The sequence below is a fragment of the Myotis nattereri genome (assembly GCF_964212035.1).
Source record: "Myotis nattereri genome assembly, chromosome: 18".
Lineage (NCBI taxonomy): Eukaryota > Metazoa > Chordata > Mammalia > Chiroptera > Vespertilionidae > Myotis > Myotis nattereri.
This window is the reverse complement of record NC_138093.1, coordinates 18,252,648-18,280,571: the sequence shown is the minus strand read 5'-3', so window position 1 is coordinate 18,280,571 and position 27,924 is coordinate 18,252,648. Positions and strand designations below refer to the sequence as shown.

The window sequence follows — 27,924 nt, the reverse complement described above, 5'->3', positions numbered from 1 at the left end:
GGTATTTGTGACAGCAGGACCCCAGGCTCAGAATCAAAATCTGTATTAGTATCTTATTCCTACTGTATCAAATCACCACAAACTTAGTGACTTAAAACAATAAAAATTTATTATCTTACTGTTTTGTAGGCCAGAAATTTCATGGGCTAAAATCAAAGTGTCAATAGGGCTGCTTTCTTTCCAGAGGCTCCAGGGAGAATACATTACTTGCCTTTAACAACTTCTAGAGGCTGCCTGCATACTTCTGCTCATGATTCCTTGTCTTCAAAGCCAACAGCAAAGTACCTTCAAATCTCTCTGACGCTGACACTTCTGTGTCTCTCTTATAAGAATCTTTGTGTTTACACTGCTACTATCAGAATAATCTTCTAATTTGAATATCTTTATCTTAATCACATATTCAAAGTCATTTTTACATCTAAGGTAACATATTCATAGATTCTAGGGGGTCATTATTTTGCCAAACACAAGATGGGAACTTAGATTATTTATTTTAGACTTGTCCTCTTTTTATAATGTATTCATCATTTTAGTGCTATAAATTTTCCTCTCTGTGCTGCTTTGTTTGCATCCTATAATTTTTTTATGTGTTGTATTTTTGTTTTCACTCAGCTTTCCTGAATTTCTCAACAACAAAACTGGAAACTAGGAGACAAGAGAACAGAAATTTCAAATTTTCGAGTGATAATGGTTTGTAATCTGGAATTTTCTACCCAATATGAATAAAATTTGTAAGGCAATTTTAACAAGTAACTCCCCCACCCCAACTTCAGTGGTTTAATACAATAAAATGAAATTGTATTTCTTGTTCATGAAACAGAACAAGATAAGTGTTCCTGGGTAGTGGATGGCCTTCCATTTGTTGATTCAGAGATCCAGCCTCCTATAATTTTATGGTTTTCCCTCCTCTTGGAACTTGCAATCCTCTGCCTTCAGATTATGGAAGTAAGGAATAGAGAATGGAGGAGACACACATACTTACTAAGCTCATTGATCTGGAAGTGACTCACATCACCATCCTTCACATAACATTCGAAGGAATTAGACATCTGCCACCTCTTAGAAGCCAGGAATCAACTCAATAACCTGGGAAGCCAATACTTGGTAACTTCCCATCAACAGCTCTTCAGATGAAAGAAAGAGCACAAATGGCTGGTGGAGAGCCAGCCATTTTTGCCACACAGACCCAAATATCAGCTGAATGTCAAAGAATAAAAATATTTTTAGACAAGTGAGATCTCATATGACTTTTCTTCCGTGTGTTCTTTACCAGAAAGCTCCTTGAAGAGATACTCCAACAGAATAAGGAAATGAAGACATCAATGGCGATCAGGGATACAACATACAGAAGAGAGGTGATGGAAATCCCCAGGGTATGGGAAGGGGGATCCCAGGGTGGCAGGTGTGAACCAGGCCTCGAGTCCAGATCTAAGCAGGCATTCAGAGGACTCCAAGAAAGAGATTTCCAAGAAGATAAAATTAATAGAACGTTCTATGATTTAAAATTATTGGGAGGATTTACATTTATGATAAAGAACTTTAGAAAACAAAACCATACCAAAGACAGACAATTATTAACTCTGGGGGGGGGGGGAACAGAAAAGAAAAAGTTGTGCAAGAAAAGAGACATTTAATTGTAGTTTCCTAGATGGTGTGGTATAATAAAAAAGTATTAAATCTTTGCCCCTGGTTCCTGGCACAGAGTTCCTTTGGAATTTCCTTAGTGATACAAGTGTCTTTTGTTATTCATAACAATCTGCTTTCAAACAATCTGAGTTTATGCAAATGAGGTGACACTAGTGGCCCCCTAGATAGCATCAGGATGGGAGCTGGTACCAAAGGACCCAACCACGTGATAAGGTCGAATTTTTAGCACCCCCTCCCAACCTCCAGGGAAAGAAGGGGCTGGAGATTGAGTTTAATTGCTAATGGTCAATGATTTAATCATTCATGCCTCAGTAATGACATTTCCATAAAAAATCCCTAAACAACAGGATTTAAGAGCTGCTTCTAGGAACTCTTACCATTTGCAACAGCATGGATGGAACTGGAGAGTATTATGCTAAGTGAAATAAGCCAGTCAATGAAGGAAAAATACCACATGATCTCACTCATTTCTGGATAATAAAGACCATTATAAACTTATGAACAAAAATAGATACAGAGGCAGAGCTGCCTCGAACAGACTGTCAAACTACAGCAGGAAGGCCGGAGAGGGTGGGAGGGCAGGAGGGGGGTGGGTAAGAGATCAACCAAAGGACTTGTATGCATGCATATAAGCATAACCAATGGACATAAGACACTGGGGGGTAGGGGAGGCCAGGGGGGGAAAAAATAAAAATAAAAAAAAGAGCTGCTTCTAGGTTGATAAACACACGGAGGTGATGGGAGAGTGATACGCCCAGAGAGGCCTTCGAAGCGCTGTGTCTCCTCTCCCCCTACATACCTTTCCCTATGCATCTCTTTCATTTGGCTGTTTCCGAGTTGGATCCTTTATGTTAACCAGTAAGGATAAGTAGAGCCCTCTCCAGAGTTCCATGAGTCATTGCTGCCAGGTATCAAACCTGAGGAAGGGGTTGGTGCCAACTCCTGGAATTGTAACCAATTCAGACAAAAGTAGAGATCAACTGGGGACATGCCGCTTGTAACTAACATATGAAGTGGGGACAGTGCTGGGTTACTGAGCTCTTCAACTTTGTGGAGTGCAACCCGAGGAGTCACCTGCAGATTTGGCTGGTGTCAAGGAAGAGGAAACACCCCAGATGTAGCTTGGCTTTGATTGATTAGTACTTCATAATTATAATAATACAAACTGAATACTGAGCTGACCAAAATTACAATATAATTATATCAATATAATTATAATATAAAAATAACTGAAAGAGAAAATGTGTGTGTGTGTGTGTGTGTGTGTGTGTGTTGGGGTGGAGGCTCAAAAGAAGCACTAAATCCTTACCTTCCTTAATGCAAAGTCAATAGATAATGCCTGAAATTGAAACAAATAATAAAGACATAGCCTTATATCAATGTTACTTAAAAATATGAAGGTAAATGTAAAAGGAATAGCCTACAGGAGGCAGGAATAGGGTTAGACAGAGGAGAGTTAGAAGAACCATTTTATTTTATAAGACATCTTCTAGAATTGTTTTGTCTTTTTAAACTATGTATTTGAGTGACTTAGATTAATATGAAACAAATTTATTTTTGAAAACAACTACAGAAGCTCAGCCTAGAGCAGGGGTGGGCAAACTTTTTGACTCGAGGGCCACAATGGGTTCTTAAACTGGACCGGAGGGCCGGAACAAAAGCATGGATGGAGTGTTTGTGTGAACTAATATAAATTCAAAGTAAACATCATTACATAAAAGGGTACGGTCTTTTTTTTCAATAGTTTTATTCATTTCAAATGGGCCGGATCCGGCCCGCGGGCTGTAGTTTGCCCACGGCTGGCCTACAGAGATCTGGGATAGAGAATAGACTGAAGTTATGGAAGACAGTGGGCAAAGGGACTAGCTAGAAGCCGACAGCACCATGCAGGAAGAGAGAATCTGTACTGAGGGCAGTTCAGTGAGAGGAAGAAGGACAGTTACAAGGTGGTCACAAGCCAATTAGGGAGGAAATAAAAATAAGAGAGAAACATGTAGACACTGCAAGATCTTTGTCTTTCATGACTGCATACACGGCAGTGCCATTCGTAGAGAGAGGAAATGTAGGGGAGAAAGCAAATTAAGCAGAAAGATGAGGTGAGTTTTGGGCATGATGGATATGAGATGCTGTGTTCTAGAGCCCAGAGTGAGATCACAGTTATAGACCTAGATTTACCAAGGAGCAGGGCAGCAGTGTCAAGTAACTGAAGCCAAGGTTGACAAAATAATATTGAGCAGTTTGCAGAGTGATAAGAAAGTCAACTCAGTCCTGGAGAATGCCAACTCACGAGCAGAGAAAGAAGAGGCACCGCCGAAGAGGGTGAACAGAGACAGAGATGCCCATGCCAAATGCAGTGGTATCTCAGAGTCCAGGAGGAAGAAGGGTGTCTCAGGAGAGGAATCGGCAACGTCATCATGAAAAGGAAGTGCGTAAAACAAGCATTAAGGAGTCCACTATATTTTGGCAGAAGTGGTTTAAAAATAACGGGAAGTTAAGAAAACATTCTCTTGTAGAACAGTCTGCTATAAAGGCAAGAGAACTGGGAGAATCCACATGGGAAAAAGGGTCCAAGGAGAACTGTTTGTGTGTTTGCTTAATGTGTATTTTTAAGTTCTGATTATAAAAGTAAAATTTGCTTTATAAAGAAAGTTTGCAATATGATTCAGCCATGAGAAAGGAGGATATCCCGTCATTTGTGACAATAGCAATGGACCTTGAGCCCAATATGCTAAATGAAATATCAGACAGAAAGACAAATACTGTATGACCTGACTTATGTGTGGAATCTAAAAGAAGTCAAACTCATAGTAAAAAAAAATAGAGAAAAATGGTGGTTACCAGGGCATTGGGGGATAAGATTGATGTTGTTTAAGAACACAAACTTGCCAACAAATAGTAAATAAGCCATAAAGATCTAATGCACAGTATAATGAATACAGACAACAATAGTGTACTATAATTACGTAATATGATATTACAATGGCAATCACATGACAATCTACAAATGTATCAAAGTAACATGCTGTACACCTTAAAGTTATACAAAACATATGTTATGTGTATTTTTAAAAATAAAAGTTATAAATAAATATACAGATGATATTTTGATAGATTATCTATACAGTTTGCACCCCCACTCCTTTTAGCCGTGTTTTTTCGTTATTTAAAGTAAAGGCAACATATGCATTTTCTCAAGGGAAGGAGAATAGTTTAGAAATGGAGAGAAAATTATTTGGGGTTTCAAAACCAAAGATTTGTCATTTGTAAGAGACTAAGATTTTGAGATGCGAGGACATTTTACCTCGCAGAACTCAACGCACCTACCTTGTGCCTCAACTACAAAATGTGGAAGAATGTGTGGTATATAAGAATCGATTTCCCCACAACAGAGAAGCCTCCAGACTTGGGGAAAGAAAAAATAAAGGATTGGCCATACTGATGTATCCCTGAGACAGGAGCTGTGTCCAGTTCAGAATTAAGGGAACAGGAACAAGACAGAAAATCTAGGGGAGCTTGAGAAATCCCAGAAGAGAAGAATCCTGTGCCTGGTTTCCTATGTGTAACCTGAAAAAAATGTCAAATTCTGGGGAGTTCTAACACCTAGCATAGGAACAGTGAAGGGGAGAACACTACATGGACATTTGGCATTTACACGACCTTATAAAATTTCTTGTATCCTGGATGGCCAAGGAACACCCTAAGAGGGCCATAGGATTAGCAGAGAGAAAACTAGACTCAGGAAGGCCTTGAAGCAAGATAGGAAAGCAGTGCCATAAACTGTGTGAACAGACACCAGGCTAGACAGGAAATGATACTTGACATTCTGCCAGTATAGACAAATGATGGCTGAGAGATGGTTCCAGAGCCCACAGCCTTGGCCTGTGGAATATCCTGGAAGTTGGTCACAGCTACAGGAATGCTAGGAGTACACTGCTACCTCCCAGGACAATTGAGGGCTTGAAACAGAACTTAGGTGTAATAAGAAAAACTAAAAAAAAAAAAAAGTTGTGGGTTTTTTTTTTCTTGCCTCTATTTATGGACTGAGACTTGTGCTCATTATACATTTGAAAATATAAAGATGAAAGTATAAATCCCCCATAGTATCAGTAATGGGTAAAAATTATTTTTACATTTTGGTGTACTTTTATAGTCTTTTTTTCTTTTTTATTGAATGTATTGGGGTAACATTGGTTAATAAAATTTTATAGGTTTCAGGTGCACAATTCTATCATACATCATCTGTATATTATATTGTGTGCTCACCTCCCAAAGTTTATAAATCTATTTGTGTGTATATATATTTGACAAACTGTGGTCTTCTTCATATGTCTTACGACCTAGTGATTCCTGGAAATATAACCACCGAAATCCAAAACACTAATTCAAAAGAATGTATGTACCCCTATGTTCATTGCAGCATTGTTTACAATAGCCAAAATTTGGAAGCAGCCCAAGTACCCATGAGTAGATGAGTAGATAAAAAAGCTGTGGCACATTTACACAATGGACTACTACTTGGCCAGAAAAATGAAGAATATCTTACCTTTTGCAATAGCATGGATAGACCTGGAGACTATTATGCTAAGTGAAATAAGCCAGTCAGAGAAAGACAAGTGCCATATGATTTCACTCATATGGGCAATCTAATAAACAAAATAAACTAATAAACAAAATAGAAATAGACTAATAGATACAGAGAACAGACTGACAGCTGTTAGAGGGGCAAGGGGTTGAAGGGGGGTAAAAAAAGGTGAAAGGATTAAGAAAAAATACCTCATAGATATAGACAACAGTATGATAAATGCAAGATAAAAGGGGGGATGGGGGACATAACAGAGGGTAAAGGGAGGATAAATGATCATGGAAGACGTGATTTGGAGTGGTGAACACACAATACAATATATAGATGATGTATTATAGAACTGTGCACCTGAAACCCGTATAATTTTTTTAACCAATGTCACTCCAATAATTTAATAATAAAATAAAATAAACAAATTACACATTGACATTTAGGCTTTGGAAAGAGGCACAATTTTATTTAATAGTAAAATTTCTAATCCCCCCTAAGTTATATTTCTAAGTACAGAAAAGTGGGGGGGGGTGTCACTAAAAGAATAAATATTTTAAGAACATTTACAAAAAAAAGTTGACAAAGAAAAAAAGTATTAAAAAAAGAGTATTTACATACTAACAAATTGCCTTCCAGAGAGATGGCACCCATGGCCATTTCTAAGAGGGCCTGTTTTAATGCAGTGAGAGTTGTAGTTACTAGTAGTATATGATATAAATATTAGAGAGATTTGAACATGTTTAGGCTTTAAAGATTCAACTATTAGAGAAGGAGAGGCTGAAAACACAAGATGGGGAGGAAGTAACTGATGAATATCCTAGTCCTGAAGGAGAGAGAAGAGGGAATTTAATGTATAAGAAGCAAAATTATCATTAGGCAAATTTTTTTAATAAATACACTGACTCAGAGTAGTAGGAAGGGAGTTAAAGATGTAAACAGATATAATGAAGTTTCAGGGTAAAGGTATCATGAAAATTGAATAAACATCAAATTACCATTTTCCTACAGCAAGGCTATCCACTATGAGAATGAGGACTGAAGGCTAAGGGTCTTGACATTTTTCCTCCAAATGTCCCACAACACTGACTTATAGTAAATGCTAATACCAAACTGAAATTCTGAGTTAAGAAATTCTAAAATATCTCTTTAAAATAGTGGTATTTTATTACTATTCTTTTGAGAGCTGGCATTAATCTCAGATATCTTATATTAGAATAGAATAAACTTATTTGTCTACCCTTTGGCAAATCATTGCATAATTATTTTGACGTCTCCTCTTGTACCACTGAAACATGAATATTTTATTATAACTTACATGTCAAACAGACTATCAAAATATATAAACTAAATTACTGAAAATATATCTCACTCAATTATACTTAGTAGTTACTATTAGTTTTCCAGCTTTTTACAAAAAGGGTTTTTAGAATGCATATATTTTGTGTCTCAGTGGTTTGCCAAAATAGCTTCCCAAGTATGCCACTTTATGGAAAAAGAAAAAAATACCATACATATTGTTCATTCATCATACCTGAAAGAACATCAAATTGAAGACTTTCGTAATTATACTTCTATCATGAAAATATCATAATAAGATCAGAATTAATTTTCATATTTGTATCTGGGAGAAAACCTAATGATAAGACTGAAAACTGTGTAGCAACAGCCTTTGACCTTCTAAAGCAAAGCCAGTAGGCAGAGCAGTAAATATTTAAGTCTTGAGGGGCAGTGGGTGGGCCATATAGTTTCTGTTGAAATTGCTCAACTCTGCTATTATAAACATCTGTAAACAATACTAAATAAGTGCTGTGTCTGTGTGCAAATAAACCTTCATTTACAAAACAGGCAGCAAGCCAGACCAACCCCTATTTTAAACAAGAAGATTTTCCCCAATCACTTTACTTTTTTTATGCTGATGTAACCTTAGACTCACACCATGTGGAAATTACCTTAGATGTACAAACTAAAGACCTAGCCTATGACTTTATTTCATAATGTACTGTCCAAATACTGATTCTTTGGCACAAGCTCTATGATAACATAATCATTTATGAAATGACTTTTTAAATCCTCACAGGAGGTTATGTTTTACTGATTTTTAGAGAGAGGGGAAAAGGTGGGGGGAGCGAAGGGAGAGTGAGCAACATCCAAATATAAGAGAAACATCAATAGGTTGCTTCAAGAGAAACATCAATAGGTTGCTTCCCATACACGCTCCTGGCCACGGATCAAACTCACAACGTAGGTATGTGCCCTGACTAGGAATTGAACTGGCAACCTTTTCGTCTACTGGACAACACTCCAACCTACTGAGTCACACTGGCCAAGGCCTACAAGAAACTTTTAATAACAACTTTCTTTATTATAGTCCTAAAAGTTGTATCTCTGACAACAAACTTATGTTTCCTTAATGTTGACAGGATATCAGATTTCCTGCTTTTAATAAATTTATTAACTATTACATTACATTTTTAAAGTTTTAAATGTGTTTGCATTTAGTAAAGTGTATTTTTCCATATTTGGTTATCAGTACACTTAGTTTATACCCTCATTTTGAGACTAAAATAAAGTTGCATAATTAACTTCAAAATTAAAATGACAAAATACCATAAAAATGGCATCATTATCAATAGTGGCAATCCATCAAATTGCTATAAGACTAGGACTTTTTTAAACTCCATTCTTGGGGTACAATAACCAAAAAAGTACTATATGGTACAGAGCAATACACATATGAAGCCAGAAGTAGGGAAAATGGTGTTCTTGAAAGTTACAAGCATTCAGGTTGGTTTTCTTAAGAGAAGTGCAGAATAACCTGGGGGTGGGAGGCATGGAGGTGTGGTGGGGGACTTGTTTGGAGAAACATTCTAATAAACCTTTACTTACGTAAAAATAGACCCCATATTTAGTCTGGAAGAGAAAATGGCTCAAAGGACAGCTGACTTTCTCCGTTTAAAAGACAAACAGAATTTTGGCATTCTCTCCCGGTGGGACTCATGGAAAAAGAGACAAAAACAAGGCCTGAGAAAAGAGGGGGTAGGCGAACCGAGAGAAGTTGTGGTCTGAGGTCTAGGGTGAAACAAGAAAAAAGGCCGGTGAGAAATTTGCTATGCTGCAGACTGCCAAGGAACTATATAATAGTGAGTTATACCTTATTCTTGCACTGTGTAGTAATCCCACTGTGCTAGGCCCAAATATACAATAGAAGTCAATTACTAGTAAAACACAGTAGCCTTGGCCAGTTATGGGGATGGGTCCATGATCATCCATTGAATGAAGTGGTAGAGAGAGGTGAGTAGCCAGGAGAGGTGAGATAAGAGAGGACTCCAGGGTGGGGCCAGGGGTGGGATGAGGGGGCAGACATACAGATCTCATGGTGTGCAGGATAACTGGTTCTCCACCCACTTTCCTGACCATGCCTTCTCAGACTCCTCATTTTCTGAACTTTAAACCAGCAATTTTCAACAGGTGTGCTGAAAGAATTTTTAAAACATGCAATACCTGACTATTCAGTCAGGGGCACTGATCTCTTTTCCCTGAGACTGTCAAATAAAAAAAAAAAAAATGAGAACAGCCAACACAACATAGCCATCCTGTGTGAATGAATCAAAATTATACCTATTTTTAATTATTTTTTTATTGATTAAGGTATTACATATGTGTCCTTATCGCCCCATTGCCCCCCATACCCCCCACTCATGCCCTCACTCCCCTGGTGTCTGTGTCCATTGGTTTTGCTTATATGCATGCATACAAGTCCTTTGGTTGATCTCTCCCCCTTACTCCCACCCTCCCCTACCTTCCCTCTGAGGTTTGATGGTCTGAAAGATGCTTCTCTGTCTCTGGATCTGTTTCTGTTCATTAGTTTATGTTGTTCATTATTTTCCATAAATGAGTGAGATCATGTGATATTTATCAAAATTATACCTATTTTTTTGTCAGATCAGCAGAAAATAATTTTTGTTGTGCTACAGAATTTTAGTAATTAGTTTATGTGTGCTGTGAGATGAAAAAGATTGAAAATTGCTGCTCTAAACCTTAGTTGGGTACCAGGACTCAGTCCTCAAACCTCTTCTCCTCCCTGGTTATATTCATTTCCTAAGTCAGGGCCTTTCAAAATGTGGGTGCAACCCATTAGTAGATTGTAAAGTCAGTTTGGAGCAGCGGTTCTCAACCTGTGGGTCGCGACCCCTTTGGGGGTTGAGCAACCTTTCACAGGGGTTGCCTAAGACCATTGGAAAACACATATATAATTACATATTGTTTTTGTGATTAATCACAAAATATGCTTTAATTATGTTCAATTTGTAACAATGAAATTGGGGGACACCACAACATGAGGAACTGTATTAAAGGGTTGCGGCATTAGGAAGGTTGAGAACCACTGATTTAGAGGATCATGACCAGTGTTTTTAATGAGATAAAAAAAATACATATAATTGAAAATGGCAGAGTACAACCTATGTGGTAATGATCAAGTTTGTTTCATGAAACTTTTGAATCCGTGTGTGTGTATGTGTGTGTGTGTTTGTGTACACACCACATTGTATTGTGACATGCATTTCTTACTGTTGCCTGTGTTCCAGAAAGTTTGGAAAGCACTGTGCTAGGTCAGTGGTCAGCAAACTGCGGCTCGCGAGCCACATGCAGCTCTTTGGCCCCTTGAGTGTGGCTCTTCCACAAAATACCGACTTCTGCGCATGGGCCACGAAGTTTCAATTGCACTGTATGTGCGCGCCTGCACGTGGTATTTTGTGGAAGAGCCACACTGATTGGGGCCAAAGAGCCGCATGTGGCTCATGAGCCGCAGTTTGCCAACACTGTCCTAGGTGATCTCATCCAGTGTCATGGTTTTCAATACCACTTCTATGCTAAAGATTCACACATACAAATTTACATTTTAAATGAAACTGAATTGCCGAACTGCAGCTACTTAGGTGATATCTCAGATTGGATGTCTGTCAAGTGTTGCAAACTAATATGACAAAATTTGACCCTCTGCTACTCCAGTCTGCTCCATTTCAGAACTGGGCAATTGTGTCTTTCTGGTTCCTTAACTTCTCTCTCAGATCCCACATTCAATGCATCATCAAATTCTGTATTAAGAATCTTACCACTTCTCACCACCCTCATGGCCTCCACCCTAACCCAGCTGTGCCCTGGTGTCTTGCCCAGGTTACTTTAATTGTCTCCTTCTTCTTTCCTTGACTGTTCACGCCTGTTTTCAAAAGAGCAACTGAAGTGCCGCTGTACAAACATAAATCAGAGCATCTCTCTTCTTCTAGGGCTTACCAGTCTCGTGCAAAGTTGCTACAAGGACTACTACACCACACCACTCCTCTCTGACCTACTACTCTCCTGTTGTTGTTCTCCCTCCAGACTCTGTCTCCTTGCAGTTCTTTGAGCTCACCAGATGTCCTCCTACCTCAGGGCCTTGGCACATGCTTCAATCTGCCTCAAAGTTTCTTACACCAGATACCTATATGGCTGATTCTATCATTGTATTCAGGCCTTTATTTAAAGGTCACCTCATAGGCAGATCCTTCCTCTACTCACTATCTGTGTTTTCCTATTTCATTTTTATCCATAACATATAACTATGAATATCAGAAGGCTTCGATTTTTAAAACTTGTATTACTCACTGAACAATATCAAAACCAAAGATGCTATACACATAGTAGGGCTTATGAGAAAAGAGAAAATGAATAAATGAATGAGGATAAAAGTGAGAGCAATAAGAACATCAAAGTCTGAAAAAAACCATTAAAACTTAAAATGAGCCCTGGCCGGTTTGACACAGTGGATAGAGCGTCGGCCTACAGACTGAGGGGTCCTGGGTTCAATTCCAGGACATGTCCCTTGGTTGCGGGCACATCCCCAGTGAGGGGTGTGCAGGAGGTAGCTAATCAATGTCTCTCTCTCATCGATGTTTCTGACTCCCTCTCCCTCTCCCTTCCTCTCTGTAAAAAATCAATAAAAATATATTTTAAAAAAAAGTTAAAGTGAGAAAAATTATTAAAATATGAAAAAGGCCCTAACCGGTTTGGCTCAGTGGATAGAGCGTCGGCCTGCAGACTCAAGGGTCCCAGGTTCGATTCCGGTCAAGGGCATGTACCTTGGTTGCAGGCACATCCCCAGTGGGGAGTGTGCAGGAGGCAGCTGATCGATGTTTCTCTCTCATCGATGTTTCTGGCTCTCTATCCTTCTCCCTTCCTCTCTGTAAAAAATCAATAAAATATATTTAAAAAAATAAAAATAAAATATGAAAAAGTCTGAAAAGCCTAAACCTGCAAACAAAATAAATGTCACAACAAAAATGGCTATAAGAATTAAACTTAAAAGACAGTACCCCCCAAAACCCCTCTTACAAAAGACCTTATTACTAAATTGATTTTAAAAATAAAAATATGGTCCTGGCTGGGTGGATCAGCTGGTTGAAGTGTCATCCCATACACCAAAAAGGCGGTGGGTTTGATTCCTTATCAGGACACATACCTAGGTTGCAGGTTCGATCCAAGTTCGGGGCATGTCCTGGAGACAACCAATTGATGTCTCTCTCTCTCTGAAAATCAATGGAAACATATTCTTGGGTGAGGATTAAAATATAAATAAATAATATATCTTATAAATTTTAAAAAGCAAAACTGAATGACATAAAAAGCTTAAAATATAGAAGAAAAAGCTATAAAATATTTAGATTTAAAGGTAAAAAAGAAATGGGTTTATAAATTAACCAAAATTGAAGACTAAGGAATTACATAAGAAAAACAGGTTAGAGAAAAATTAGTACATAAACAATAATACAGTTTAAATTCTAGAAATATAGGTGAAGGGGGAAGAGGGAGGCAGCTGGAACTGTCAGGAGTGAGTGTCTGAGAAAAGTCCTTGGGGATCATCTTCTGCTCAAGCAAAGAGGGTGGGGGACTGGGGTCTCCCTCTCATGTATTTCCTCTCTGCCATTTATGAATCATACCACCCCCAAATGTATGCTCTGAATACGTCAATGACATTGAACTTCCAAGCACCTAGATAATAAGATATAAAGCTCAGGAGCTGGACATTCAAGACCCTCTAGAATTTGTCTAGATATAGAACTGTCCTTCCAATATTATAGCCAGTCTGATCATCCACATCTTCCCAACATATGCTCTCCTCTCTATGAGTCCTTAATTTCCCATGACATTCCCATAGCCACGCCCTGCTCACATGGCCTCACCTGCCTGGCACAAATCCCTCACTCTTCTCAGGAATTCCCCATGAACTTCTTCATCAGCTGCCTCCAGTGTTCATGTGTCCTATGGCCGTTTACAAGGCTACAGAAAGTGGGTCGCCTTGATACTTAAATATTAGAAGGGATGATGCCAGATCTGAATGCTAGAGGGGAAATGGGACAGTGATGATGAAAGGAAGAAAGACAGGAGACTTAGGGGTTTGAGGAAGTGGCAGCATCAGGTAAGGAAACAAAGACATGGCACCTGGAACATCATAGGTGCTCATGAGAAACAAGGACCTTTGTGAGTGAAGCCAGGAAGAGCAGGCAATGACCGAAAAGAGAGAGAGAGAGAGAGAGAGAGAGAGAGAGAGAGAGAGAGAGAGAGAGAGAGAGGTAGTTTAAGGAGCCTATTTTCAGGGGCAGGAAATGCTAAACAGTTTTGGAACACTTTGAACATGATTAAAAGCAAACCCACAGCTGAGTTATGCACCTTCAGCACCTCAGCTGCTAAGCGAGTTACAGTAAAATCCAGAGTGGGGCAGAACAGCAACTCTGTGTGGGAGTTCAAACCACATCAGTTCCAGGCAGGGGGGATTGCCCCGGGGACAGCCGGGACTTGTCCAAAGTTGGAGCGTTTCACCAGAAGTGGCAGGGCCACAGTGACCAGGGGGCAAATGCAATGCCAAGGGTTTCATACAGGAGGATAATGGACAGGCAGCAGCTTTGTACCTCTACAGCTTCAAATATGACTTAGACAGAGATTTGATGGGTGGGAAGGATGCAGATGAGTGGCCAGGGAAGGAGATGGCATTTTAGGAAGGAAAACACCCTGAGCAAAGACTCTAAGGCAGGATATCGCGTGTGAGCCAGTGTGTAGGCATGCATGCATTTGTGCAAGGGAAGGACCCACAAGGGGCACTCACATTTATACTGTGAAGTAAAAAGAAACATATTTGGACAGGTATTTTTTTTTTATCTCTAGCTGAGCTTGAACTGAAGTTCTGCATGGAGTGTATCTTCCAGATCACAGCCTCATGCTAAGATGAGAGGGAACCTTTGAGACCCTCCTCACAGACCCCTCATAAAGTGGGACCAGTGAGTTCATGTGACTTGTGATAGAGGAAATATGAAAACAAATACTATAATCCTATGTAATGCCCATTGTAATTTAAAAATGTAAAAAATTTCAATTAAAAACACTTTATGATTCAGAAAGGAGAAAAGGATAATACTGTTTATAATTAGAACACTTCTGAGATGTACAAGGCTTCCCTCCATCCCTCCCACACACACAGTAAATGATCATGACTACTGGGGTGGTGAACACACAATACAGTGTACATATGATGTGTTGTAGAATTGTGCCCTTGAAACCTGTATAATTTTATTAGCCCCAACAAATTCAATAAAAAGGGGAAAAGTCAATGAATATGATGACTGACATGAGCTTTGCTTTCATGGAGCTTACATTCCAGTGGGAGGTGAGAGGATGGGAATCATGGAGGGAGAGGAGAAGGCTGCCTTGGTCTGTTAGGGATATCATTTCTATTTCCTGAGGATATTTCTAACTTTCCATAATAATAGCTAATCTTACCAAGAATTAAAATGATGTAAGTAGTTTGTAGATTAGTAAGCATAGTAAAACATGGGAGAAAGGTTCCGTCTGTGTAATCATGAAAGAAATGTAATTTAAAACAAGGATGAGGCACTACTGTATATTTACTGAATTAATTTTAAAAATACATTTATATGACATAAAATAATGAGTTAGTTTCATCACTCTAGAGAGCCATTTGGCTGTATATAATAAAAGCTATAGGATTTGTCATAGCCTACCACTTAGTACATCAATGAATGAAGATATATATATATATATATATATATATATATATATGTGTGTGTGTGTGTGTGTGTGTATCCTATATAATAAAAGGCTAATATGCAAGTCGACTGAACGGCAGAATGAGCAGTCGCTATGATGCACACTGACCACCAGGGGGCAGACACTCAACACAGGAGCTGCCCCCTGTGGTCAGTGCACTCCCACAGTGGGAGGGCCACTCAGCCAGAAGCCCTGAGCCAGGCGCATGGCTGGCGAGTACAGTAGTGGTGGCAGGAGCCTCCCCGGCCTCCGTGGTGCCTACTGAAGGCTTAGGCCCGCTCCCCCCTCCACTAAGCCATCAGTCGGACATCCTTGGAGGGCTCTCAGACTGTGAGAGGGCGCAGGCCAGGCTGAGGGACCTCCTCCTCCCTTCGCTCCGTGATCTATTGCCCCAAAGAGGTAGGCCCCACCCACCTGCTGCTGGCCAGGTAGCCTGGGCCTCCCTCTTTGGGGCACTCCATCACAGAGCCCCCTGATCGACAGCCCCGCAGAGGTTGGCCTGGGCCTCCCTCTATAGGACAATGGTGGGGTGATGGCGGGCCCTCGACCAATCGCACCGCCTTGGCCCGCCTGGCACCAGTGCATGTCATAGCGTGGGCCTCCGGACTGTCGCTCTGCTGTTCGACCGTTCAGTCATTCAGTCGATTTGCATATTACACTGTTAATATATATATTCAATTGAATATTAGCCATCCTTAAAAAAGAAGGAAATCCTGCCATATGGGACAACATGGGTGAACCTGGAGGACATTATGCTTAGTGAAATACGCCAGACACAAATGAACAAATACTGCATGAATTCACTTACGTGAAGTATCTAAAATAGTCAAACTCATAGAAACAGAGAGTAAGACGGTGGTTGCCAGGTACTGGGGGAGAGGAAGTGGAGAGTTGCTGTGCAATTTCAGTTATGCCAGAAGAATGAGTTCCAGCTCTGCACTGCGACTCAGTTCTTAAAAGGATAAAAGCATGGTTCTCCAGGTGCCCTGAATCTCTCAACACAAGCAAGTTATCTACAGACTTTGAAAAGCGCAGTGGTTCTCAACCTTCCTGATGCCGCAACCCTTTAATACAGTTCCTCATGTTGTGGTGACCCCTAACCATAAAATTATTTTCATTGCTACTTCATAACTGTAATTTTGCTACTGTTATGAATTGTAATGTAACTATCTGATATGCAGGATATATTTTCATTGTTACAAACTGAACATAATTAAAGCATAGTGATTAATCACAAAAACAATATGTAATTATATATGTGTTTTCCGATGGTTTTAGGCGACCCCTGTGAAAGGGTCGTTCAACCTCCAAAGGGGTTGTGACCCACAGGTTGAGAACCGCTGCATTAGAGGGACGTGCCTACACCCGCCCTCGCAATGTCCAGCATGCAAGTGCTTGTCCCGTCCCTGGATCAGCGCCATATGCACCATGGCCCTCATGTCGGCTGATTCCCGCATCGCAGAACTTCTCACAGAGCTCCATCAGCTGATCAAACAAACGCAGGAAGAGCGTTGGCGGAGTGAGCACAACTTAGTGAACATCCAGAAGACCCACTAGCAGATGCACACAGAGAACAAGATCTCTCCCTATTACTGGACAAAGCTGTGTGGCCTCTTTACAACCGCAAAAGCCGATACAGTGGCCTAGTGCAACATCCTCTGGAAAGCCCTAGATAAGATTGTGGAAATCAAGTCTCTGTCAGTCAAGATCGCGGGCCTGTACAATGACTCAGAGCCCCCTCAGAAGGCCATGTGCAGAGGGGTGCTGAGGACCCTGCTGCAGCAGTCAGCCATGACCCTGCCGCTGTGGATCAGGAAGCCTGGTAACAAGCCACCCCTACTCTGCAGGGCCATTCCGTCCTCTGGGAACTACGTGGCCAAACCTGGAGACAAGGTGGCTGCCTGGGTCAAGGCCATGGATGGGGGTGAGCAGTGGATCCTGGCCGAGCTGGTCAGTTACAGCCATGCCAACAACAAATATGAGGTCGATGACATTGATGAAGAGGCAAAGAGAGACACCCTGAGCTGGCGGCTCATCATCCGGACCCGGAAGCCTTATTCCAGGAGCAGCTCATGCTGGCCCTGTATCCCCAGACCACCTGCTTCTACCGTGCCCTGATCCACACACCCCCACAACGGCCCCAGGATTACTACTCGGTCCTGTTTGAAGACACTTCCTACGCAGATGGTTACTCCCCTCCCCTCAATGTGGCACAGAGGTAGGTAGCAGCTTGTAAGGAGTCCAAGAAAAAGTGAAGCAGGCTGGCAGTCTCCTGCCACCTCAAGGGGGCATGCAACAAAACATTACGTGATGAAATAAATGTTCTTCCCCTTAAAAAAAAAAAAAAAAGAATGAGTTCCAGAGATCAGCTGCTCAACATAGTGACAATACCATACTGTGCACTTGAAAATGTAAGAGGGTAGCCCTGACCAGTGTGGCTTAGGTTGGTTGGATATCATCCAGTGTGCACCAAAAGGTTGCCAGTTCAACTCCGCACATGCCTGGGTTTCAGCAGGGGGCATGGAGGAGACAGCCAATGATGCTTTTGCTCTCCCTTCAATGTTTCTCTCTCTACTTCTCTCTTCCCCTCTAAAGATCAATAAAAAAAATTTTAGAAATAAAATATAAGAGGGTAGATCTCATGTTGTCTTCTTATCCCAATAAAACACAGACATTTCCAAAAAAAAAAAAAAACACAAACAACTCTGTAGGTAATAACAAATATGTACTGTATAACACTAATTTTCTTTGACAGTATCTCTTCACTTAAAAATATACAAGTATTTCAAATTCTTAAACAAATATGAAACTATTATCTGACCTATTCAAAATAACCTTTTGGGGGAAAAATGCCAAATTTAACTTTACTAGATCAAAGTACAAACTCTGTTAATGGCTATAGGACTTTGGAAGTCATTAATCTTCTTTCCTCTTCATCTATAAAAAGGAATTACACTAGTTTTCCTACCAAATTTGGATAACTAGGATTCAAGATTTTAAAAATGTTTTTGTGATACTATTCACTTGTGCTGTGGGATTGCTCCCTGGTTCCAGCAGAGAAGTCCTGTCAGCTGTTGTAGATTAGAGCCACCCTTACAGGGGGAAGTTCCCTGATCGCCCCTTTGTGACAAGTATGCTCCATTCAAGGTGTCTGTCTTAGCTCAGTTGCTAGCAGATTATTTCAGCACAGCAGATGAATGGCAAGAACAGGCATAATATGTTTATACCAGTCCCAGAGAAAGAAAGTAATATTGTTTACTTTGGGTCTATATATCCTGGGGAATTTAAGATGCCAGAGCAGCTCATTCACAAACAGCAAACATCATTTTTAGTAGCTGCTATAACAAATACCATAGACTGGGTGGCTTACACTAAAGAGTTTTATTTCTCTCATTTCTGGATGTTGGAAGTCCAAGATCAAGGTACTGTCAGATTCTGTCCTTGGAAGGCCCTCTTCTTGGCTTGCAGACAGCCACCTTCTCACTGTGTGCTCACAGGGCCTTTTTTTGGTGTGTGCACATGGAGAGAGAATCTCATTTCCTCTTCTTTTAAGGGCACTAATTGCATCACGAGGGTTTCACCCTCATGACTTAACTTAAACCTAACCATCTCCCAAAGACCCACTTCCATTGGGGTTTAGAACTTCAACGTATGAATTTTGGAGGAAACACAAACATTCATCCCATAACAGTGTTTTGTTCAATGGCACTAAAAGCCAACATTCACAAGAGCACACAGCATACTCATTGTCTCAGGGAATGTGTGCTATACTAAATTCTCTCTGCTTCTGGCTTTTCCTCCTATCTGGAGGAGTATAACATTAGAAGATCAATATAATTATCACAGAAAAACAGCACTGAACTTTCATTTTCCAAGCTAGTCACCACAACAAATACACATTCTTTGCTAGGGCTTTGAGAAGCTCTCTTAATTTCCTCTCTTACTGGCTCTCAGTGGGTTTGGATATGACACACCTTCTCTCTTACTCACAGCCATAAAGGTGAAGGGCACACTGAGAGAGTAAGACTCACAAAGCCATGACTCATTTTTGTACCTTTTGGTTTTTGACCAAATGCTAACAGATGGCAAAAGATAAATAAATGAGTCTTCAATAATAAGGTATATGGAAACCAGTAACATTATGGGTGATTATTCAAGTTTCATTATTAATTTTCTTCTTCCTAATATTTTAAATAAATGTAGTACAATAGGCAAAGAATATAATCCAGTACAATCCAGTACTTTCTGGGAGTAGAGAGAAGTTGCATTTTGCAACTACATGTGTGGCTTATTCACACACATGCAAATAGGAGGTGAGGCAGTAACTGTTCACCATAAACCTTAGGGTTTCAGATCACCATGGAAAATGTACTTTATTTAACAAACTAAAAAATTAGTTTCTCTTTCAAAATGCATTCATTTTCTTTACTTAAAATCAACGCAAATGGGACAGTGCTTTCCAAAATGACCTAGATCAACATCTGATACAAGATGACGAGAATATAGGGTTGGAAGAAGCCTGAAAGAATCCAGCTCCCTCATTTTCTAAAAGAAGCAAACTATAGGTCAAAGATAAATGACTTTCTCAGATCAGCAGAGCCCATGAATATTCATGCCCAAATGAGTCGGGATCTCTGGAGCCTCGTCACAAAGCCCTTTCCAGAACCTGTGGTCCCTCTGAAAGCTATGGTTCTAGAATTAACCTTTATTCCTCTGGATCATGACATTTTTGAGAAAAGACAAGAGGCTGAAACAGCGGTATCCTTTATATGACAGTATCTAGATTATAGCAGGCACTTAAAAACATCTGTAGAATTAATTTACCAAAAAGCACATCATAGTGAGGGAAATAAATTCTGACCTAACAATGACAGCCAAAACACAAAAAGCGTAAGGATAATAAGTACAAGTTCTCTAAGAGTTCCTTGATATAATTCTTACTTCCTCAACAATACTTTAAACTCTGGGTGATCTGGGGCTCTGTAATTTTTTTTTTTTTTTACCTTCCTGACACTATAGTGCAAGAAATGTTACAAAAGCCTTTTTTGTTGTTGTTCCTGAAATCAGAACATACAGTATTTAAATGACATTTGCACTGCTTCTTGAGGTGGTGAACTGGCTGGCAGATAGGGTTTTGTTGTTGTTTTTAAAACAGTTTATTGAAATATAACCTATGTACCATATATTAGCTCATCCTATCTAATAAAAGAGTAATATGCAAATTAACCATCACTCAGTCACAAAGATGGCGGTGGCCACAAAGCTGGAGCGAGCAGGAGGCTTGGGTTGCACCTGGAGATGAAGGAAGCCAAGCTTCTCACCTGCCCTGGCAGGTACTGGGCTTCACTCAAGGCTACAAAGTTTCAATTATAGAAGGTAAATAAATCCCAGATACCTGCTGAAAAAAGAAAAAAGAAAAAAAAGGAGAGGCTGGGAGCTTGGGTCGCTGGGGGGCGTGGCCAGCCTGAAAACAGCCATCAGCCCCTCACCCAGGCTGGCCAGGCACCCCAGCAGGGACCTCCACCCTGAAGGGGATGTGGCCAGCCTGAAAATGGCCCTCAGCCCCTCACCCAGGCTGGCCAGGCACCCAAGCAGGACCCCCACCCTGATCCGGGACACCCTTCAGGGCAAACCAGCTGGCACCACCTGTGCACCAGGACTCTATCCTATATAGTAAAAGGGTAATATGCAAACTGACCCTAACAGCAGAATGACTGGGAATGACTGGTCACTATGACACACACTGACCACCAGGGGGAAGACGCTCAATGCAGGAGCTGCCCCTGGTGGTCAATGCGCTCCCACAGGGGGAGCTCTGCTCAGCCACAAGCCAGGCTGATGGCTGCCAGCACAGTGGTGGTAGCGGGAGCCTCTCCCGCCTCCTCAGCAGCGCTAAGAATGTCCGACTGCAGCTTAGGTCTGTTCCCTGCTGGCAAGTGGACATCCCCCGAGGGCTCCTGGGCTGCCAGAGAGATGCCTGACTGCCAGCTTAGACCCGATTCCCCAGGGAGCGGGCCTAAGCCAGCAGGTTGACATCCCCTGAGGGGTCCCAGACTGCAAGAGGGCACAGGCCAGGCTGAGGGACATCCCCGAGTGCACAAATTTTTGTGCACCGGGCCTCTAGTCTATAATAATAAAAGCATAATATGCAAATCAACCGAATAGCCGAACAGCAGAATGACCATCCAGATGACCTTCCAGCTGAAGCCGGGACTAGTTGTGAGGGCCAAGGCAGCCGGGGCTGCAAAGGCCTACTATTGCAGGAATTTCATGCATCAGGCCTCTAGTTTGAAGTATAAAATACAGTGGCTCACTTTATTGCGCAACCATTACTCCAATAAATTTCAGGTCATGGTCATCGCCCCACAAAGAAGCTCTGCATGTCTTAGCCATCACCTCTATCTCCACCCCAGCTCCCAGGTCCTGGCAACCACTAATCAGCTTTCTGTCTCTATAGATTTGCCTATTCTGAATTCCTCATGTAAATGGAATAACACAATATGCAGTCCTTTGGGTCTGGTTTCTTTCACTTAAAGTCTTCAAGGTTCATTATGTTGTAATGTGAATCAGTACTTATTCCTTTTAATGGCCAAATAATATTGCATTATATGGTTATGCCACATTTTGAGCTTGTTTGGAGGTTCTAGCAGGGGAGCACAGCTACTCGTATACCCTTGACCGAAGACCGGTCCTCTCCTCGGGGGGGAAGGTCGTCCTCTTCGACCGAGCGCACAGCTTCGGGAGGGACGCACATGGATCAGTGAGGGAGGAGGGGGACACCCGCCTAGCCAGCCAGATCAGCCGAATCAACCCTGGCGATCAATGGGGTGACAGATGTCGCAGCCAGATCGCCCTCACATCCTATGCCACATTTTGATTATCCACTCATCAGTTGATGGACATTTGATTTATTTCCATTTTTTGACTATTATAAATCATGCTAATATGAATGTTCATAAATACATTTTTTTCAAGGACATATGTTTTCATTTCTCTTGGGTACATATGTAGGAGTGGAATTGCTGGATCATTAGCAGATGGGATTTTAATACCAAAATAATTTAGTCAGCAGGGCATTTGTTGTGATTTATTTGGGAAATGGGGCATAGTAGTAAAAGTAAGATCTGTCTCAAATAAATTGTTGCGAAGCCTAAAGAGAAATTTATCAATCTTTGTTGAGCTGGCTTTAAGTCCAGGGCCAGTCCTTGTCATTTCCCTACTGTAGATCACCCCACATTTCCACAGTACACTTCTCCCTCTACTCAACAGATCCACAGAATAATTATGAAAATGAATACTTAATATTGGTAATGTTATAGAGGGAAGATTGCTTTGTATAAAATGTATACAACAGTAGAGATATAATTTAGATGCTATAGCCACACTGTAACCTCTACAGCAATCCTCTTCGAATTCAATGTGAACTCTAATTTGGGTTCTTTATAAAGTGTAGAATGTGACATTTCTATTTTTAAATTAGATTATCTCCTTGTTTTCAAAATCTTCTAGTTATATGTTTGACTTAATTGATATTTAGTTCTTGATCAGGACAACCTGTATCTGAGGTACAGCATTATTTATTTGACAAACTGTCATCTTCTTCATATGCTTTATATTTGCTTTATGACATAATTTCCAGGAACTCACTGTGGTGAAAACTGGGGACTTTCTGCACCAGTGTGTTGGACTGTACCCATCCTGACCTCACCATCAGCAATGCTGAAGATGACTCTCCAGTGTTATTATCAAGGTAGCACTGGTCAGAATGTGGTGTGGTGACCCTGGGCATGGTGGGCAGCCTCTCAGCAGTCTACTTCACCAAAAAGTACCTGCTAGTGATAATCCTGTGCTCTTCATCTCTCTTTCTTCAAAGAAAAAATTGAAGGTTGTTGCCAAATGTCATTTACCAGGAGGATTAAATCCTCCTGGTTGTCGATCTTCAAAATTTCATCACGCAACTGAAAAGTCAGGTACTTGCTTTCTTTTATATTCAAGCTCTGAATGGCAGACTGAGACCCAGCTGGTTCCTTAATTCTTAGTTCAACTATGTTATAGCTTCCACGCTCGTTATACCCAAGTGCCTTCTCAATTATAAACATGCAAAATACGATCAGTTGGCCTGTTTTACCTGTCATGGTCAAGGTTATTCAATTCAGAGGTCTTGTGAATCTGGGAAAGATGATGACTTTGGAAAGCATGCATTCAAGCCCTGACTGGCTCTTCTTTTTGGAAGATGAGCACTTTAGAAAACTCACAATTTACCAGAACCTCGGTTTATCTTTTGTAAGTTGGAGGTAATATAGTATGAGAGAAATAGTATATGTGTGCACCAAATCCTACCTTATTTTCCTCTTCCCAATCAACAGAAGACTACATTTCTCAGCCTTACAAGCAGTGATCTTGGGGCCATTAAACTAAGCCGTGGACAGGGAAATTCCACCTTTAAAAGCATCCCTTAGGGACCTCTGGCTCTCTCTTCTTCTGTTATGGCAAACTCAAGGCCATGTGTTGTGATGTGTTCTGTGTTTTCTTACATCCCATATTTGTCTATGTGGCATCCATTAACCAAACTAATCCAGAGCCAAACTAATAGCCAAAGTTGTTTACATCTCCTCTCTGATCCAACTTTCCTGAATGCACAAAAATCACATTATAAACCCTCCAACAAATCCCAAGTCCATACCACCAACCACTTCCTTTTACTAATTTTCACTTACCAAGCCAATATTTCCCCTGGCCTAAATCACCCAGAGCCAGGTACCACCCTGCAGTTCAGAGCCTACCAACACTATTCAAAGTAGCCAGTATTAAGCTATTTCCCCCACCCTGCTTTGCCTTCCATAAGGGCAACACAATAGAAGCTCTGGACTGGCCTATGCTTCCCCTTGCTCCTGCTTCTGCCTCCCAACCAACTCTGGTACTTCCCCATGGGCCCTGCATGGTTTGCTGTGCCTCTCTTTTAAAGGGGAATTGTGACTAACAATAAACTTTTAATGGCATTGACCTCTCGATGTCATCACTCAGTCACCTTTGTAAATTAAGACCCAGGCACAAGTCAAGATGATGGCCTCATAAAATGAAGAATCCTCCCTGACCAGCCCTGGACTTTGTGTGACTGGTTGATAAATGTTTGTTTTGCTAAACCACTGAGATTTGAGGGGTAATTTGTTACTACAGCTTCACTGATCCCATCCTTACCAATATAAAACCCTCACTTTTCAGGTTTATTTTAATGACTAAGAAAAAAATAAATGTATGTAATGTAAACTATGTAAGAGTTCATGGTACAAAGTCATATGATTGGAACTCAAAAAATAGTAGTTATGATGATGATTTAACAATGTCTAAAAATAATGTCTGTAGAATAAAGCAAGTAGACCTATTATTCCATCAAGTGAAAATATTCAAGCAGGTTTTTACCAGATATGATGCAAGTGTTTGAAACACTGACTTTAAACAGAGACTGTGTTGTATAAAAAAAACTACACTTTGGCAATTTGTTCAAAGAGATAGGAAGTCACCCCTCAGAAACTGGAAATGAGAACAAAAAGACTTGCTCATTACGAGTGGCTAGACCTCACAAACAGAAAACAACAATCAATTCAGATGAAAGCCCAAATAAAAATAAAGGGGCAGATGGTATAAGTGATAGGCATTACTTTACTATGCATTTTCTTCTTATGTTGACAATCTATGTAGCCAGGAGGATTTATTTATTTATTAAGAGGTAGTTAATGACGCCCAGCAAGCCACTTCATCTGTATAATTCTTCATAGTTTACAAAAACTCTCACAAATATTCTAGTAAGAGCCACTTCATATGCTACTTTCAGAACATGGAGTTCTATTTTTCTCTAACAGTAAAACCAGAAAAAGATGTAGAGGCAATAGATGGTATCCAGATTCATACAAACTTGCTACTCACAGCGCACCTGTGGACAGCAGGATGGGCATCACGTGCAGCATGTCAGAAATGCAGAATCGAAGCCCCCCACCCCTAGGCCTACTGAGTCAGATCCTGAATTTCAACAAGATGCCCATGTACTTTCTATGTACATTCACATTTGAGAAGAATTGCTTTACAGGACTATTTATAACTGCATACCCAAAACTCAGGAATCTCCAAACTGAATTAGGGAAAATAAGATGGAGACTCAAGAAAACAAGATTAGAATATGACTGCAACTAATAAACCTGCAAATTCAACCTTTTGAATTCTATCTGAAAGTGGGACCTATTCATGGGAAGAGGGATAGACTGCTTGGAGTCTAGAAAAGAGAAATTCAAAAAGCTGTGTTTTCCCTACGTTTTCTGCACTATGTGATAAAGATGGCATTACGACCTACCAATCTACAGATTTGTTGTGAGAGATAACTGGGACATCTGATCACCAAAGTTAGTTCCCCACATAATACCCTCATAATCTAATTTTATGTTTCCTATGCATTCTTCTGATTGTAATTTGACTTACCATCTCATGCAATTTGTCTACACGGAAGAAAACTGACCAAAGGTCGAGACCAAAACATTCTAGATCACAGGCAATTGTACCTTCCATTCTAAGTTAATATGTTGGCTGCTTATTCTCAAAATCAGTTGACTATGCAGGTGGTTAGGACAAACAAGTCTATCTGAGTCTACTCTAAGCACACTGATAAAATTAGGTTTTCTGGACACTGATGACCATTTGTTAGAAACATGACTGTCTGAGGTTACGGTGGAATGGTCATATGATATGTCTGGATGATGATAACATTTATTAAGCACTTATTATATTCCAAAAGACTTTGCCTCTATTAAGTAAGTTAATTCTCATGGATCATGTAGTATTATCCCCACTTCACAGATGAGAAAACGGGGGCATAAAGTCATTAAGTAACTTGACTAAGTTATGAAGTGACAGATGCAGAATTTTAGCCCAGCAATCTGGCACTGGAGCCTGCTCCTTTGACCACTGTCCTATAGCACCTCCATCCTGTCTCTCCACCATTGTGACATATTGGCCTTTCCTCTCTACTTCTCCCACCTATCCTTTTTGGGTTAAGTTAAAAAACATTAACAGTCCTAAAGTACCAGGCATTAAAAGTTCTTGATATAAAAGAGATGAAAGCCCCTCACATCAGGTGACTCCCCCACGTGGCTGAGGATGCTCCCCTGGGACTTTCAGCTTAAACCACAGATATGCTAGATACCAAGAAGAAATTCTCTACCTTGTACTTCCTTGGATTGGCTTTCTCTGATCTTGAGAATGGAATGGCACAGAAGCCAAGGATGGATGGGGCTAAGGAAGGGGCAGGACTTAAATGAATCTAATTAACTCAACAAGTTAAACTACTGGGGTTTGGGCCAACAGCTCTATAGAAATGCAGAATGTGCTTTGCCTCACCTGGACCTCTGTAGCTATGTTTCTTTTATGACCATCCCAAGGAATTGGGTGTAGCCACATGGAACTCAAGTATTTGCAACCCTGAATCTCTGGCCAAATACCAGCATTATCCACATGACAAACACAACAAAAATAGCATGTCATTCTGCCGATAATAAAACTGATAAACTATAGAATGAAGATGTTTACCTCTATTCCTATGAGGAAGGCAGAATGGGCCAGGAACAAGTTCTCTGGGGTCTCTTGCAGGTAGGGTTGTCCAGTGAATTGTCCATGTGACATTAGATCAGTGTTTCACAGTCTTTTCCCAGCACACCTGTGAGAAACAACACATTTCCTAAGTTACAGGAACACTCCAATGAGATTTGTAATAAGCTACATGCTCCCACTCTCTCAAATGCTAAGTAACAAAATCAGGCTGCTCTGTATTTTTAAGATGCATTTGGCAGTATGCTAACTACATGTCAATGCCAGAGGGAGAAGAAACCAGTTTAGTAAGACTGGGCAGCAGAGTGAGACTTCAGTATAAACTGAAATTGAACCTGAACACTTAACCAGTTCAACTATGTCTAAATGACTAATAATTGGACTTCTCCTGTTCCCCTCCTAGTTCTTGGTAATATCAAAGAACTTATAACTACAGTGACTTACCTCATTTTATATTTGTTAGAAAAGTAAAATAATTTATTATGTATTTAAAATTTATTTAACCAATCTCCCAATGTTTACAAATACCAGCTTGCCATTCATCCATATATATGTGTGTGTATATATGTGTGCGTGTGTGTGTGTGTGTGTGTGTGTGTGTGTGTGTGTGTATATATATATATATATATATATATATATATATATATATATAAATATTTATCATTATATAGAAAACACTTAGGTTAACTTCCCAAGGGTCAGGAGGGAATGGCTGGCACATGATAACCCCAGCAAAGGAAAATCTAGCATTTAGTGATAACGAATTTCTCTATAAATATTGACCATGGCAGTTAGTGGGCTCATGCACCACTTATAAGGAATTGTATAAGCCTCTAAGTCTGTATTTCCTTCATATTTTTTAGAAAGTAGATCTAGAATTTCTATAACATGTTAAAGTCATCTATTTAAAACTTAATCTGGAGCATCAAAAGGCTTGCAAAAATTGAGTGCATTTCTGACTGTGATAGTGTTTTAAGCATTTATGAACCACTGTTCACTTTCTCAGTTTTTGAAGA

The 27,924-nt window shown here is 40.4% G+C and overlaps 1 pseudogene across 1 annotated transcript; it reads left to right on the top strand.

The window, feature by feature from the left end:
* Positions 1-16,744: 16,744 nt before the first annotated feature.
* Positions 16,745-17,571, top strand: LOC308534530 (SAGA-associated factor 29-like; annotated as a pseudogene). Its single transcript has one exon. The product of its transcript is annotated as an SAGA-associated factor 29-like (transcript).
* Positions 17,572-27,924: the final 10,353 nt, after the last annotated feature.